Source organism: Varanus komodoensis, unplaced genomic scaffold, assembly GCF_004798865.1.
Source record: "Varanus komodoensis strain SLA01 unplaced genomic scaffold, ASM479886v1 scaffold7_3, whole genome shotgun sequence".
Classification (NCBI taxonomy): domain Eukaryota; kingdom Metazoa; phylum Chordata; class Lepidosauria; order Squamata; family Varanidae; genus Varanus; species Varanus komodoensis.
This window is the reverse complement of record NW_025336480.1, coordinates 23,178,617-23,192,268: the sequence shown is the minus strand read 5'-3', so window position 1 is coordinate 23,192,268 and position 13,652 is coordinate 23,178,617. Positions and strand designations below refer to the sequence as shown.

The following is a 13,652-nucleotide window of genomic DNA, read 5'->3' as shown; positions in this document are numbered from 1 at the left end:
ACCAGCCTAAAGTTATTAAGATTTTCCAAGTCTAGAGAAGATTTCCTGAGGGAGCTTGGGGCCCCTTCCTCTCATAAAGATGCATTAATCACCCCACTGGCCCAGTTGGTTGCTCTGTCCTTGCTGATTGTTATAAGCTAAGGAGGACAAGGATCCAGTATGTATACACTTCCCTAAACCTGTCCAAGCACCTTGTCAATGTTCTCAAGCTGAACCAACTGGAACTCATCCAATAAAACTTGACTGCGCTGAGCTCTGCATACCTGACCTGATGCAACTGCTATGGAATTGGACTCTCAGTCATGGAATATACAAGAGATTTGTAGAGCCAGTGTGGTGTAGTGGTTAAGAGCATGGGACAGGGACTCAGACAATCTGGGTTCTAGTCCCCGCTCAGCCATGGAGCCAACTGGGTGACTTTGGGCCAGTCACAGACTCTCAGCCCAACCTACCTCACAGGGTTGTTGTTGTGGGGATATGATGGAGGAGGAGATGTAAGCTGCCTTGAGCCCTTCGTAGGAAAAAGGCAGCATATAAATCAATCAATCAATCAATAAATAAATAAGATTTCATCCTGGAAGTCCTTAGCAAATATATAGTACTGCAGGGCTCAGATGGGTACAAATGTCTCCTCTATTGAACATGAACATGAAGACTCATGCCAAAAATCATCAAGTATTTCTAATGGTGTAAACTGAACCCTAGATAAAATGCTTATAAAGTATTTCTGCTCTTTACTTATGCATGCTAGGGAATGGGCACTATAGGCATGAACACTACATTCTAGTTATGTATACACACTGTACAACAGTCCTGGTAACAGTTTCAGTCCTTTTGGAAAAGTACAGAAGAATTAAAACTTCACAGGATCAACAGTTACCTGTACTTAAATTTCCCTAAGTAGATTCAGTTTTTCATGTACAAAATGACAATAGCAATGATTTATCACATGACAACTGCAATGACTGACGTATGAAATATAAAGTAGGTTGCATAGTAAACATACTATGTGGTAGATCCAGAATAAACTTTCCGGCAGGAAGAAGAGAGGCTATAGCTCCCAATGTTGTCCGGGAGGATCCCTTAGAGAAGAGATTTCCAGGTAGCACAGAAGGAAAAAGTGGTTATTAAAAATTGCCTCCTTCCAGCAGAAGTATCCCATGGTCCAAATTCTATTTACAGCAACTCTGGATCCTAGCCTACACAGATATTCTTGAAAGCTTGCCTAATGAGAATTGACATGGTTCTCAATCTCTTCGATCAAGCTTTTTAAGACAAAATGTTGAAAACTGAAAAAAAATTCAATAGCATCTGAGGATGATTGACAAGACTATTAATGCCAAAACCTGTTGTGAGAAAGTTATTTTGACATATTTCAAATTCTTGTGGAAGTTATATGACACTGATTAATTAAGGAAAAAACTTATTCAGTGGGCCTTGTCAGCACAATACTAGAATCATTTTACAAAGTTTTGTTAAGTTATCTGAGTTGCCAGTGTGCTGCAGCAGTAAGAATGTGGGACAGGGATTCAAGATACCTGGGTTCTACTGGTCCGATTCAGCCATGAAGCTTACTTGATGGTTTGAGGCCAATTACTGTATCTTGGTCTAACCTACCTCACAAGGTAGTTGTGGGGATAAAATGGAGAGAAGGATCCTTGTGTTAGCTTCCTTGCAAGAGCAAAAAAGTGTGATCTAAATGTAGGAATACAAATTCTAGATTACGTATCACTCTGCCCGAAACCCTCAGTGGAGTACATAAATCACACTGTAGTCAAGGGGCTGGTTTTAGATTATGTAGATGCCTAATTAGGCATCTAAATCTAAATCAGATTAGGCAGGACTGGCAGTAGCAGACAACTCCATGTCCCCACAACATCCCTTCCAGTCCTCTGGAAATGGAGGTCAAACGCTCCTATTGAATTGACTCTATATTTTTAGAGTGCTAATATGGCAAAGAGGGAGTAGGGAAGCCTGCCACCATCAGTCCTATAGTGCACACTAGTATCTAGGTCCAATCCAGGACCTAGAAACTGAACTGAGCATTGGATATTTTGGCATTTATTCTCAACTCATACAGTGCAAGAGAGAGAATAAATGTTCTATGTAGCACATTAATAATTTCCTATGCTGTGTAATTAACCATGTGCAAAGATATACAAAACTGGCACAACACACACACACACATACACACACACACAGAGCTCTGTGATGAGATTTCCTAGTATTAAGATTTTCTTTTCCCTGTCAATATGCCAGGTCATACTATCTTCATCAATCAACCAAAAAAATCAGTTGAAGAAACAAACTAAATAAAGCAAACTAAATAAAGTGTGTGGGGGAAGACAATACATTATACATACATAGAACTGTTAAGAACAGCTTACTGAAAAATATGGGTGGTGCCAAAGCAGTCCAGGCATCAATAGACCTCCAAAATGAGAGTCAATTAAAAAGGCAGATGTAGCGTGCAGTTTTGTCCAAATGAGCAACTACTGGCATACCAAAGCTGAAATGATGTGCAATTAATGATGCCCATTCTTTTCAGGTTGGTGAGAGGAAGGAAATTACAGATCCATTGTAGATTTTATAAAGTTAGCTTGCTCTTTCCACCCATTTACTCTTTTCCATTATTTATTACTTCTCTCTCCCATGAATTGTTTGATAACTTAGCCAGGTAAATATTGATGTTTGTTAACACACAGAAGAAATTATTATTGTCACACTAACACTTGTATAATTTATGTTCTATTAGCATTTTTCATTATTACAGAAAACATGGCCTTAATTTTTAGTAATGACGATTAAATTAGTAAATGTTTTATTTAAATATAACCTGTATTTGTTCAGGTAAAGCTCCCATTAATTTCACTAACAATCCCCCCTGCATAAATACAATGTACCAGCCACAAGCAAAAGTCTCCAACAGGGAAAGAGTCAAAGGAAGGAATGTTATGAAACAGCAGCTGAGCTGGAAGGCATCCAGCTTTTTCTAATGCATACTATTTCAGTCTCTCTTTGTGTGTGTATGTTGGGGGGGAGGGATACTTTCCCAAACTGTAGCCATCTGTACTGCAAGGGATGCTTTCAGTACTAATATTCTAGAATCTAGAATAACCAACAATCTAAAAAAAAATCAGAATAACAAAGGATGGGGGAAATATGCAAATTGTTGTTTTAATGGAGTAACAGAGTTGGAAGGCAGCTTCAATCTAATTTGTTCTGTCTGTGAGAATGAGACCCATAAACATAATATCTTTAAATAAGAATTTAAAAGTCAGACTGGAGCTTAAATTGAGGGTGGTGAGCTGCAATTGGTGGAGTGTGCATTAAGGGCATACTTGTTTCTGATATTTTCTCTTACTGTGGAAAATATTAAAGATGTGTTTCATTACAAAGTACAAGCATGTGTTAATACAATTGTAAGTTCTCTTACATTTTCTTCAATACCAGGACAAGGCACCTATTTTATGGTTCTGGTGATAATTACATATAAATGTGTATAATCTATGCACACCTTAAAAGAAAGATGATTAAACTAGCTGACAAACATAAGCAAACTTGATTCCCTAGGTTATATGCATTTTAACCTGATAAACAGCAAACTCACATCTCAATGACAGAGGGGCTCTCCACATTTCCATAAGGTGTGGAAACATAGTGGGGCAGAGAGAACAGAAATCTGAAAAGGAAAAAACCTCCTCAAAGCATACTGGGTTTTCAGTCAGATGCCAATCTGGCTGGCCACTTGATTAATCTATACAGGACTGTTCAGCAAGGAACTGAGAAAAATATCTAACCAAGCTTCAGCTTTTGCCACAAATTTTTATATGCTGGAAACCCCTTATTCCAGGGCACTGTGTTCAATCTGCCTAAGTCTAGATATAACACAGACAACTGTGTGGAAGTACCTATTGTGCCAACAGATATAGTGCACTTCTCATCATTATATTTCAGAAGTTGTACTCCGTGAATACTTCCAAGCTGAGGATCAAACTAGATGTCAGCTGGGACAGCCATTGTATGATCCCCCAGTATATTTTACTTTTTAAAAAATACCCTCAAATTACACTCAGGCTATGTATGACACAACATGTGTCTAGGTTTACCCTTTTCCCCTGTACTCTTTTGCTATCAAATTTCACCCACCCATCCACCCATCAAGAATCCAGTGCTTCCACTATTTTGTGTTGTCTTTAATACCCTTGACAGCTAATTGCTTGGAAAAGGGAATTTCCACTAGAGCAATGACACAGGAGGAAAGATTTTTAAAACCTTGTTCCACTTACCACAGCCCTGATCAAATCCAGTCACCACATAGCAGCTGCTTTTAACCAAAGAAAAGGCTGTCTCGAAATACAATCACAAATCTTCCGTGTGTCTAACCTGGCTCTAGTATACTGGATAGCACTAACATCCATAGGATGAGATGTAGCACCACCAACTTTGCACCTGGAAAAACATTGCATTGCCCTATGCTTCCAGAATAAATTGTAAGGATAAGCTCAAGTTAAAAGACACATGCATTATTGTTTCATGAGTCAAAGGTTGTGTGTAAACAAAAAAAGACCTGTAGTAGCAAAGCAGCCAGTGGGGCTACACTTCCCATAGCCATGGTCAATCTTCTCTTCTACATAGTTCAGGAAGAGAACTCCAAAGGGAATGCTGTCATTTAATGACAATATCTCCAAGATAATGCAGAAATCTGGATGAATCCAGGTATCTCTGACTGAAGTCAATTCCCATAATCCTCAGACATTAGCTATGCTGGATGGGTCTTACATGAATTGTAGTCCAAAACATACAGAGAGCACCATATTGCCTACTCTGTGTTAGAGGAGAGGAATAATTGCTTTCAAAAGGTAATGATGCAGCCACAACCGTTATTATTTCCACACTCCTAGTAACTGGATCTGGACCAGTCAACATCATATCTTCAGTATCTGCAAGGCAAGCACAACATGCCTTGTTTCTTCTTCCCAAGATCATTTCTTCCTTCCCCTAGGGAAGCGGGCAACAGCTCTTTTGGTGGAAATTCTGGTGGTAATTGCTCTTCCATAACACCCCACACCTCTGGTGTCAACAGGAGCATCCTATGACCAGTGTTCTGCTCACAGGAGCTTAGAACCCATGCTATAGCATCTTCTTCCTTCACAGGATGCTTGTATCATGGCCTGTAGGAACAGACACCATTTGTAAAAGCAAAGGGCCATATTTAACTGTGTCATCCTACAAGCTCAAATGCTGCTAGAAGAGCTCTGCCAAATCTTTCCACTGAGTTACCCAGTTCTGCATTACATTTGCACAACTATGATGCACAAGCAGTTGTACAAGCATAATGTGTGCCTCTGCCTTTGTAAATGTCACCTTAGTAGGATTTTCCTCCTGTACATAATTTCCATTAGCACAACATAATTTGCATGAGCAGAATGACACAGTTGAGTAATGTCTCAGAAGACAAGAATGTCCCCCATCTGGCCCTTTCTGTCTTGAAAAGTAGCCGCACTTGGCTACTATTACCTGAAGTGGTTTCCTTTTGTTTTTAACTTGCTTAAATTTGGTCTGAGTCCTCTGCATCCCTTCCCCCTCTGCCATAACATGACATTTTTCGGGCCCCAAAGATCAGAAAAACCTTGAAGGCTGTTTCTTCTCCTCAAACAAATGCAAACTATAAAGTCTAGTTTGAATAATTGCTTTTTGCATTTAACATGCTATAAAAATCAAATAGTATCAATGGATGTATATCTTGCTGTGTGTGAGAGAGAACTGATAGGATTACAGCGAACAGGCAGGCAGAATTTAACCCTTTCCTTTACTGTTGAGTTCCTGATGAAAATCTCTCCTAAAAGCTGAGATCTATATTGGGAATAGAAATCCCACTGCCAATGAGGTTTTTCTTCTCCATGAATACAGTCGCTTCCGAAAGAAGAAATAGGCCTCCTGTTATTAAGACTTTTTCTACTGCAAAATCTATCAACATAATTTGAAATGAGTTACAATGAAAACTAATGTATAATTTATCTGTATGATCACATGTGCATTGCCACAAAGAACAACAGTTGTTTGCATGTTCTTCAGCCTGAATTACATTATCTTATTATAATATGCACCCATAGCAATGTTTCACAGTTCCTCAAACTGCTATCTCAACAGAACATGAAGCCAGATTATTCCAGCTACATTTCCCTTTGAAATAGTCAGAGACCTCCATAGGAGTGGGGGGAAATCAAATATCTGCATTTGCAGTGACATCTAGTGCTGCAAAAAATGAAGTGCAGACATGTTTTGGAAAGTCAGAAGCTAGATTTTCCTCATAGCAAATAATGCAATAAAAGCACAAATGCACAACTCTGATGCTGTTTTCTGTTTAGAAGTCATGTACTCTCTCAGAGAGCTTCTGAACAATGAAAATAAGGCACAAAGAGAACAGAGAGAATAAAAGTGACAACAGATGTTTCATATATTTTCAAAGGGTGTATCCCTGGTACATAAGGAAAATCTAAAGAGCCAGAACTTCAAAGCAGCAAGAGTAGCAGACAAAGACTTCCATGCCCCAGCATATTACAAGTTATATAACAAGGGGTATTTCAAGAAATCTAACTTTCCTTAGCAATGTTACAGGAAGCTACAAGTTGCTCTTTTCTACATCTTTTCCAGCTTTGCTACATCTTTTTTGATACTCATTGACTATGTCACACCACAGATTTGAATAGAGGCATTAAGATACTGGAAGTTTTATTTTCTACTCCTTTCTTAATTTTCTCCAACATGGAATTTGCCCTTTTCACACTGCTGTACCTGGCCGGACATCTCCCCTACATTATCCACTATTCACATATATGTAGTTTTTTGCCCCAAGGCATATCACTTCTATTAAACTTTGTATGCTACTTTTTGCCCTTTCGCTCAAATTGGAGAGATCCTTTTGGACAGGTTCATAATCCCATTTTCAGAACCATTTTGGGGCATCAGCAAATCTGAAATTAATCCAAATTGTTAATTCATATTATCCAACTCATAGCTAAGAAACAGTGCATATTGGGTTGCTTGCAAAGATTCTATTTTTGTTTCTTTTACAGATTGCACTGCTATGCTAAGAACTTATGAATACCTTTTATATATTAAATATCAAACACATTTGTAACATTGGTCATTTCTACTTATTACATTTCTGTATTACATAATTTGTAGCACATACAAACACATGCATACAGGACCAAGAAGGAGAAGCAAGACACCATAGTTTATTTCTACATCATGTGTGCTGGTTGTTGTACCAAGGGAATTTGGATGATCATGCTCAGCTTCGCAGCTTGTTATGTCATGAAAACTTGGCTAGAGTGCCTTGTTGCTATGGGTAACAAGCCACCCAGAACCTGACAACAGCCCATGGATTCTGCAAACCTGGCCACAAAGAAAGAAGTACAGAAATTATAGAACCTGAAACTGAAATTCTGCGCTTCAACAGATGATTTTTAGCTAAGTCAGTGTTAGCATGTAAACAGTAATGGATCATTCAGGTACTGGTTGTTGCTAATAACCTGGTAGCTCCAAACATTTAGATGTAAAATCCTCATTGCTGTCAATAAGATGAGATTTACAATTACAAGCTAGATACATGGCTTTGGTTTGGCTGACTTTCAAACATACTGGGATCCATTTACACAGCAATTCAGCTAGTTTATAATAGGGGCTGTTATGCCCTGAATGGATACTGAGGTAGGTATCCATTAACTTAACCAGAAGGCTGAAGCATGGATCACCACACCCTTTCCCAATTCGCTTTTGTAAAGGTTGCGAGGACATGGCAACCTGCCTTTTGTGCTTATGGTGAAGCAAGCAGGTAACTAGCAAATAAAGCCATTTCCACAGGCACTATACCCATTGTTACAGCACACCAGAACAGCTGCTTGTTTTGCCCTCAATTTCAGAAGAAAGGGACAGTTGTGGAAACTAATCTCGACAAGTGGCCAAGCTTTCAGAGATCTGACTGTCTGACAAAGAGATATGCTAGAAGAGGCTGTCTGGCATTAAACAGCTGACCTAATGACAATAAAGCCTACGTAAGCCCAGGACATATTTGTGGGAAGAACATTTCTGGACTGTGGAGCATTTAGACAAAGGTTTGATGACAAGGAGGAAGGCTTTACTGCCTTAAGTCCCAGTTTTATATTCCATCTTGTTGGCATTGTCATCAGAATTATTGCTAACATTGTTCTGGAACAAAGGGAGGCAGCATGCTGGCTGGGAGGACAAGCAGGCATGCTGAACTTCCTGAGGTGAAGACAGGAGGGTGAGGAACCATGACATGGATGACTAGGCATACTAAATCAGTAGAAGAAAAGGGTAAGGATAAGAGAAGGAAATTAGATAGATGGGTGGGGGGGGGGAGAACTGTAGAAAGTAACCAACAGAGTGAGAAAAGAGATTGTGGGGGCTTGTGTGGGGAAATGGAATATTGAAGCTACTGTGGTCAAATTAACGAAGTTCAGCATAACTAAACAGACCTACTGCATAAACAGAATTGTAACATGACAGCACAATTAAAATTTTGAAGAAAAGTACACTAAAATTAAAAAGGTTTATGTATACAAGAAGAGGTAAAGCAAGAGACAGAAAGAATTAAAGATAAGGAAAGTGGAGCTTTAAAAGGGCTCCTTTTAACAGAAAGTCGTTATTTACTCTGAAAGATCTGGATTATCTCCTAAATGATTTCATGCCACTTTTTGTTTTCTTCTTATTATTCTATATATAATTTGGAAAATAAAGATACTTTAAGAAGTAAACCTGAGGAAAAAAAAATAAGCTGGCTTTTGAAAATGTGGCTGATTCCAAACTTCTGTAGCCTAAAATCTGACTAGGCACCCCCAGAATGTCTGCCTCCTTCTATTCTGTTAGCCAAGCAATGCTAATTCAGTTTGGAGTTTTTGAGGTAACCTTCTGCCTTCCTATGAGATGTGTGAAGCATACATAATTGCTCAAAGATTAAAATGTTCAGTTCTTTTTCTGGCAAAGTAGATCATAGAATTGCCTGGTTCTGTCTGTTAATGGCACAGGACAAATATCAACAATACTCATTCAGTTTCAACTCCAAGATAATGCCTGGAAGATTCTGCAGTAGTGTAAGAACTCTGAGACATTTAAGCCCTGGAAAGTTTCTTTAGATTTGCGAGGCTGAATTACCTGCCCATGTGCCTCTATGTGTTTGAAAGTGTGCAATAAGTGGCATCATCATGGGAGAATTTAGTTCCCCATGCTAAAGAATTTGCTATCCCTGATTTAACCTATCAAGAGATATAAAGGTAAAATATAAGTTTGAATGTGCTAGGAACATAAAAACTAGGACACAACTGTTTGGAACAGTTGGAAATAGCCACCACAAAATGATTACTTCAGTGAATCTGTCTATTTAGATTCGTGCCCAAAGTGTTTCTCATATGAATGATAAAATGCTGAAAAATGCTGAGCAGTTTGAAACTCAACATTTACAACCCACATAACTTGTTTTCATTGGAACCAAGGCATTGCAAAAGTAAGACAGAAATATTCCACCAGTAATAATAAACATAAAATGTTTCCTTTTCTTTGACTCTGGGGCCATTATGAAATAATTAATGTGCCAGGACCTAAGAAACTAAGACTTAAAGCATCCCCTTCTTAGGAGACAGCCAAGTGAGCATTCTCTGCAATCCAACACTCAAACAAACTGAAAAGCAGTCTGACTTGCCACATTAAGCTTCATACAGACATCACACAGCATGTCCATGTGAAAAATAAGCTTATCAATAGGAAGCTACAATCCTTTCTTTACAAGCAATGTTTGTTGTAGCAGATATTCTAACTATCCGACACTGTTTGTTTTTTTTCATACAATAAACTATATAACGTGGCATATCTGGCCTGATGAATGCACTCGGAGCAAGACCTAAACAAGTTGAGGCAAAGTTTAAGTTCCAGTTACTCAAATCTCAGAATGTGAAAAATAAAAAGCTATTCATTGCAGTAGATGGAGTGATCAGAACAAATTTAGTAAGGCACCTGTAAAGACGAGAACATTTTCCCTCAAATACACATTTTATGGTGTGTAGATTTTGTATTGACAAAGCTGGTGATATTTGGGAAGGCTGTGCACAGCAGATGGGGTCAAAGCAGTCAACACTTTGCTTGGATTTCAAATCTAAGCTTTTCACAACATCGTAAACTAATACATACATAAATCTGGGCAAACATTATGTATCTCCAAGTTACAAAAGCAGATCTAATACTGAACAATTATGGTAAGATGGTCTAATAAAAATCCACAGTTCTGGAAAATAAAAAAGGACTACCAAAAAGCAGCTCTTTCTTGTTTAGAAAACTGGAATATTATTTTTGTCTTTTAACATTAACTGACAGCCCAACTCATACATGAAACCAGGCAACCTATTCTTATGTACATACAATAGAAAATAAATGCAAGAAAGTACTTTCTGAATCTAAAATACAAATAAAGCTTCTTGCCAAAATGTAAAATACTCAACCTGTCTATGCCTATGTTTCTCTCTCTTTATTTTTAAAAGACATTAAAAACCTTGTGTGTACTGCTCCTATAAAGCAGCAGTAATGAAAGTAAGTTTCCAAAATTTGTCATACTTAAAGCCTATGTACCGTAGTTTTCCGTCTATAAGATGCCCCCATGTATAGGACACCCCCCCACTTTTCTTACCGATCTCCGAGCGAGCAAGCTGCTGCCTCACTGCACACATGCGCCCACCGCCTCCCCATGCGGGTGCCCATGATCGCGCCAGTCCCCCTGAGCGCACCCACGATCGTGCCCATCCCCCCCCCGAGCACACCCGCTGCCTTTCAACTGGCCCCCTGTTGAAAAAGTTTGAGGACCCCTGGGCTACACGCTCTCTGCAGCATCAGCTGACGTCAGTTACATAAGGCTCATGATTGGAGGAAACCTGTTAGCTTGTTTCCGCAATCGAAAGTTTCACTCGTGAGTTTAGTTTGCAGAGATAAGGTATAGGCAGTTTTGCAACCGCGGTTCTCCTCTCGGCCCCCCGTGTATAAGACACCCCTCCATTTTTAGGTAAATATTTTTAAGAAAAAGTATTGTCTTATACATGGAAAAATACGGTAACTTTGCAATTTCATCAAACAGTGGATGAGTTCACATGGCAGAGCAACCCACCCTGCAAATAAACTACACAGTGTCAGCTGTTCGTGGAACAGCCCACAGTACAGCTGACAGAAAACTAAGCTCATGGTGGGTTGTCTGAGCCCTCCTGCACTTTCCACCCTCTCAACGGTTTTCTACAGGCTTTGCAGCTGAAGCAACCGTCTCCTTCCCCTGCTCTCCTACTCCTTTTTGGGTACCACTTCAGCTTTGTCCCTTCTGTCATCCTTTGGCAATGCCTGACCGTGACAGCCCCTAAGAGCCCCTCCACAGTGCCACAGGAGCACACTGGAAAGGCTGTCACTGGTTTGCCACCTTTCTTTACAAAATAAGCCAGAAATGTGTACAAATAAATCTTCGTTGATTTTGGTCAGTGGTTTGGAAGTGCACATTTGTGGGTGACCACAGTGAAAGTTTTGTATGCTCAATGCTGTGGTAGCAACCTGCTGTTAAAGTGCAGTATGTCCTGGCCATGGCCACAGAACAAGCAAGTACCACTTCTCACCTGCCAACTGTCAAACAGTAAGCTGTCAAGCAAAAGCAAAAAGATGCTTTTAAGTACATCACACCCTGTGGACCCCACCGTTCCCTGCATTCTCCACCTTTTCCACCCTTCCTGGAAACTCTAGGGGCTTCGGAAAGAGGAATGGTTCATCCTACGCTGTTTATGGGAGTGTGGAATTTTGACAGCTGTTAAAACAAAGAGTTTCCTAAAATAAATTTCTTGCTGTTAAATAGTACTTTCTGACAGGGAAAAGGACAGCCATGAAATGCTACTGGCAGAGATCATATAAAGAAAAGGAATAAAAAACTGGAGGGGTGATCACAAAGGGATTGTGAGTGGAACAGAAAGGCCGAGCTACTGCTACTTGGACATTACCAGAGTACCCGTCAGTGGTGGTGGTTCAGGAGAACTTGGCATGCTGACCACTTCTCATAAGTGATGATGGGGTCAGCTGCTCAGGTTCAAATCACATGGCAACCTGTTGCGGGTTGGACAACCCCCACAAAAAGCCACAGGTTGTCACAGTGCTTGCTGCCCACAAACAAGACATCCTACTTGACAAGACAGCCCATCATAGCTTTTTACTCAGGATGGGTTGCTGCACTGTGCAAACCCAGTCATTGTTACTACACTGAAAGAGATACTTGAACTATATTTTTATAGATCTCGTCACTACAATCTGTTTGCATTTACACAGCAAAAACTGCTCTAAAATTAGGGTTCAGTTGCCCCAACAAGCTCAATGGGGTCAACTAGAAGTAACACATTGCAACTAACAACAAACATGGGTGCTTGAAACAGCAGTTTGTAACTGCATATAATAACTAGAGTTATTTCAAATGTGTTGTCTTATACATCAGAAAGAACAGAAAGAAACCTAAACTTTGAGCTGCTTCAAGTGTCATGATACTCTATGGTTTATTATAGCTGCAGTGAGCTTCAGATTTGCACAGCTCTTTATACTTCAAGCCACCTGGGGGAGAGTTTCTTTAGAAATAAACAGGTTAAGGATGCCCCTCATGTCAGAAAGATGTGTCCATTTTATTCAGTTACCCACTTTGAGACAGGTATATGCTGACATGAAAATGGTTCACAAGAGAAAGCAGAGTTGTATCTACAATTATATGGGGAGCCAAAGGAAGTTCTGGAAAGCTAACATTTCCAGCTGTTTAGCATTCCAGCTGAAGCAGAAACGGTGTACTTTATAGCATACACTTAAAGTTTGCTTCATCCAAAAACACAGTGTAAGAATGTGCCAGTAAAGTAGAACAAATAAATTAGCTGTAGTTTCCATTTCCCCTAAAGCAAGCATGTTGTGTGGATGCAAGTTAAAATGTGAAACATAAGCTATTTTCATAAGATCAAAATGGAGGAGTGTTAGGGTTAGGAACCAAACAAAAGCAGCTGATAAAAAAGAGACTACTACTATTAAAAAAGATTCCTATCGTGTAAAAATTACACAATTTGAAGTAGATGAATATTTTAATTCCCAATTCATTTTCTAGGTAGAAATTAAACAGATCAGTTCATTCTGTCTTGCCATCTGCCTAGTAGTTTTCAGTGCAACACTGCATTCCAGACTGTGTATTTTGAAGTCATTATGTTATTGGCAAGTCAGGTGACAGCACACATATTGGCTCTGAAGTGCTTACCTTTCATTAAATGCTGTAAACACAGAGTTGGGCGGGGGGGGGGGGGAGAAAGAGGGGGTGTGTGTGTGTGTGTGTGTGTGTGTGTGTGTGAGAGAGAGAGAGAGAGAGAGAGAGAGAGAGAGAGAGAGAGAGAGAGAGAGAGAAGCAGGAACAAGGCGGTGCTATCACACTATGTCCCAAATATGAAGAAAGGCCACAATTCAATGAACCTCTTTAGGCAAGCATAACACTCCAAGAACCTCAGCAGCTAGTGCAGCCAACACTCCCTCATGGAGCATAGGCTTGCCATTTGCAGAAGAGAACAATAAATTGAGCTGTGTAATTTACCACCATG

At 39.6% G+C, this 13,652-nt stretch overlaps 1 protein-coding gene across 6 annotated transcripts in view; it reads right to left on the bottom strand.

The window, feature by feature from the left end:
• Positions 1-13,652, bottom strand: part of KIF16B (kinesin family member 16B) — a 133,681-nt gene that overhangs the window by 91,539 nt on the left and 28,490 nt on the right. The window lies entirely within an intron of this gene.